This window comes from Oryzias melastigma, linkage group LG7, assembly GCF_002922805.2.
Source record: "Oryzias melastigma strain HK-1 linkage group LG7, ASM292280v2, whole genome shotgun sequence".
NCBI classification, from domain to species: Eukaryota; Metazoa; Chordata; class Actinopteri; order Beloniformes; family Adrianichthyidae; genus Oryzias; species Oryzias melastigma.
Window position 1 is genome coordinate 14,073,172 of NC_050518.1, and position 4,506 is coordinate 14,077,677.

The following is a 4,506-nucleotide window of genomic DNA, read 5'->3' on the forward strand; positions in this document are numbered from 1 at the left end:
CATAACATGATTAGTATACTCCTTCCCTCCTGACATGCGGTTGGCCATGGAACCAGCAGTTGACTCCTTGTACTATTAGTGTGTATGCAGACAGGGAATGGCCCTGCTGCCACATAATCGGCCTAATTTTACTGCTCGTTGGTTGCTCAGCAATGCATGCTGATGGACACCCGGAGCTCTGTTCAACTTTTCAATAAATAGATTTTTCTAGACAAGGTTTTTGTATCTTACTTCCTTACTTCCTCATCAACCTAAGGCGGCTGGGTGGCTCAGTGGGCTAGGTGAAGGGCTGGCACACAGGAGCCCTGGGTTCGATTCCCAGGGTTGTCCACTGATCCAGAATAGGTTCTTGACGCTGCTGCCTAACTGGGTCCCTGTGCCCCTCAAGTACAGGGTTGTCTCAGGAAGGACATCCGACGTAAAAACTCTGCCAAATCACTGATGCAAAACAGTGGGTGCCGTTACGCTGTAGCGACCCCGAAATAAGCCGAAAGTAAACTACTACTTCCTCATCAACCAACTCGGAGAGGCTAGCAGAGGGTTACCTCAACACATTACATAAAGGCCATCACAGTTTTCTTTTTTTTTTTGCTTTGTCACAGTAAAATAATGTGTTAATATAGAAAAAAACTATAACAATTCCATTAAAGTAGCTTGGCCAGAATCAGATAGGAGACGACAAGTAAAAGATTTTTATCAACTCTAAAAGGAGATCAGATTTAACTCCCTTGTTCTGTAAATATTTTGGCTTTTGGTAACACTTGAATAAGCTTTAGCTGTTGAATTTTAGCTGTATTTCACACTCAGGAACACTGGAAATGGCGCCGTTTTCTTTCACGCTACACAACTGTGATGGCTTCCTTACTAGCACCACTCTCATCCCTGTCCTCTGTGTTATCGATGTAAAAAAAATACATCATCATTACCTTACAACTTGATGGAAAGTATTTATGTCACAAAGAGGAATCAACAGTGGAGTCAGAAATCTAGAAAGGAAGACAACTGTCTTGCATTTTTCAAAGTAAATGTCCTAAAATAACTTCTCTGCAACACTGCCCTCTACTGGCTAAACACAGCTTTCAAAGTAAAAGCACATGAACAGTTATTACAACAATATGTAAGAAAACCAGTAAAATACATTAGAACTGTGTCTAATAGATTTGTAACCTAAAAGTATTTAGAACTAAACATTTTAAGGTGGGAAAATGTGTGTCTGACAGTTTGATTTCTATGAACACTTGTTTTCAGTTTATTTTTATAAAAAAGGGAAACATATATTTTTGTCCAACAGTATACTGACCCTATTAAAAATGAAAGTCATTCCTTAATGTGCACTATAACAAAAACAATTCCAGCAATAAAGTATGTTGTTTTATGGCTTTTCCTCTGTATAACTTGGTTACATTTTAACTTGTTTCTTCACTATATTTATTAAAATTCTGTCTTTTTAATTTGGAACATATTGGTGTTCTGTTTGGCTGGCAGTGCTCAACCACTTTTACAGTGGTACATACAAGTAAATATATATGCATTGCATCTATGTACCTTTTAACTAACTCTGTGTTCCATTACTCGTTTATTTACAACTTTCCAAAACAAATAAACAATAATAATCCCCTAGACTCATGCAGACTTCAAAAAGTCGAGGTATCGCGGATGTTTTTTTTTACTTCCATCAAGAAGCCAAAAACAAGAAAGCAAGCAAAAAAAATAATCTTTGTTTCTCAAAATGGTATGGATTACAGAATTAAGAAACTAAAAGTAGTTCTAATTCACATTAAATGTAAAGACAATTGCTGTTGCTCCCACATTAGTCCTTATGGGAGGAGGGTGGGTCCCATCTCACATTAGCAAAAAAATACTCATTACTAAAACACCAGCCAGTTAAAGGTTTCGATTTGTGATTTAAAAAAAAAAAAAAAAAATGCTTTCTTTTCCCTGACACTGTCTCCAAAAAACACAGATTGCGAGGGAGGAGTCTGAATATGTCAGAATTTAGTCTCATTAATAAAAACATGAACATACAAATGATTTATTTAGAGATCTAGTATGATTTAAATGTATAAATTCAACGTAACCCTTTAACATCAGAGCTCCAATGTTTATGTTCTTTGATTTACTGTAACTTTTCAATCGTTGACATGATAAATTTAACTCCAGCAGATTCTGAAGGAGAACAGCAGCAGTATGTTAAAGATTTTGTGTTCAAGTATCACAGCGTCAGGTGTTAAAGGGTTTATTACAAACTATAATTTAAACTGGATCTGGCTCCAACAACTGGTTTTGTTTGTGTGCGTGCAAGTATAGGCATTCCTGATGTACATTTATGTGTGAACGCATGTGACTAGTGAATTTATGACTGCTTGTAAAATATTGTTTCCAAAACAAGAAAGTACAAAACATTTGTACACTATTTTATAGAATATATATGTAAAGTATTCCATTTACACATTTGATCCAAAGTTCACTTTTGACTGAATAACTGAAAACTTTGCAAAATTTGGGCTTAAAATATGCTGAGGATTTTCATTTCTTTAATAAATAAAGAAGAAAATAAATGCTGAACAAGAGTACTTGTGTGGACCTGCCCGACTGCAGTCTTGTCGTGTCATTGTGGGGAGAACTACGCGTCTTGTGTATTTAGATATAACTACGTTCAGATTTGGGAAAAGGAAAGGGACCATTCCAAAATAGAAAGCAAACACCTCGACTATATCTGCTTTGGTAATGAATATATTTCCATCTGAAGAGTTATATCATTAACTTTAATAACATGTTTATTTTGATTTAGCATGACTTTACTTGTCAGAGAGATTGACTTGTAGCGTTTCCAAGGTAGGATGGTTTTGAAGGTCTTAACCAGTTTTAATGATTGAAATCACTTGTAGTGGATAGGATGAGTCAAACAAAACCACACCACTGGCGTGTGTTGCAAACCGGCATCCTGCCAACTTGGCAAAGCAACAAACCAGGGAAAAAAATTATATTTTTTCTGAATACATAAATTATATAAACTACATGGAATGTCAAAATAGTCTCCACCTTTTTTCAGCCATAAAACATTTTTCTTTAACCCATGAAACTTTAATTTTCTGTCTTTTTCTTGACTTTAAGAAACTTTAGTGCTGTTTGTTTTGTTTTTTTATTTGAATCATGTCTTTTGCATTCTATATTTTACAGACAAGCTAGTCTGATGTAGGATTGGCTAAATGTTTGGTCCTAAGTTTTTCCATTGTCAGTTAAATATTTGAGGGATGACGACGTAAAAGATTTGCATTTTACTCTGCTTGATCTTGATTGAACCTGGTTTCCTTTATGACTCCTGACTGATTGATGGGGTTACAATCCTTTTCAAGATTTTGTTGTTGAGAAATCACAAAGTAGTAAGTCATTCTTGGAGCAATTAAAGTAAGATGCGGTAGAAACCTGTTTGACAAACCTTGTCTTACAATAAGATGTTGGCAAAGCAAATGTAGCCTTTAGAGACAAAAAAAATGAAATATAAAACTATAAAAAATAAACTAAATGTGAGTTTTGGTATCTTATTTAATTATATTTAATGGTTTTTGTGTTTTTTGATTATTGAAATTGCTGGATGCTTCATGTTTGGGTATACTAGAACTCCAGCTTATTTCCTGCTCCTTCACCAGAAGTTTCTGGTATGCAGTCCCAATTATCTTTAAACGTTTTACATGAATTCTTTCAGGGTAGATCTTCCTGCTTTGAGCTCTTGTCATGTTTTTAGCTTTAGTAATAAAATTCTAGTCCATAAACAATGTGTCCTTCATATGGGTGGTTCAAACCACCTTTTCTGACAATATGCAAATAGGATCACTGAATTAAAAAAAGAAGAAAATCATGTCTATTTCTTCAAATAGACAAGTTTAAACTTGTGCATGGGCAATAGTGCTGTCTGGAAGGAATAAGAAAAACAGATGGCACAAAAATGTTTTAAAAATTCCACAGTAAAGAAGTGTTTGAAAGGGGTAAGTTACAATTAAAAAGTACTCAATATTCCCAAGACGAAATCCATTATAAGCACATTCAACCAATAATTTGGATGGTGTAGAAGAATGACTAAGAATATGCTCAGGTGTAATGAATCAGAAGAAATTAGTAATGTAAATGTAACAAAAGCAGACAAGTGAGGGTTTGATTTGCCTTTAAAAGTAAAGAAAATGTACAGTGATCTTCCATTTCCCTGCATAGGAAAGCTTATGATTAAAGTCCATTAACCACTTTATACAGCAAAATTAGATAGACAGACAGACAGACAGACAGACAGACAGACAGACAGACAGACAGACAGACAGACAGACAGACAGACAGACAGACAGACAGACAGGTAGGTAAGTTAGTTCACAGTTGGTAATATCACCCTCATATACAAGCCCATGCACGCACGTATGTACATACAAACACACACACATACCAATACATATATATGTATGCATTAATACACATACTCACACTTACACACACATACAAGGGTTATTCCCGACTAAG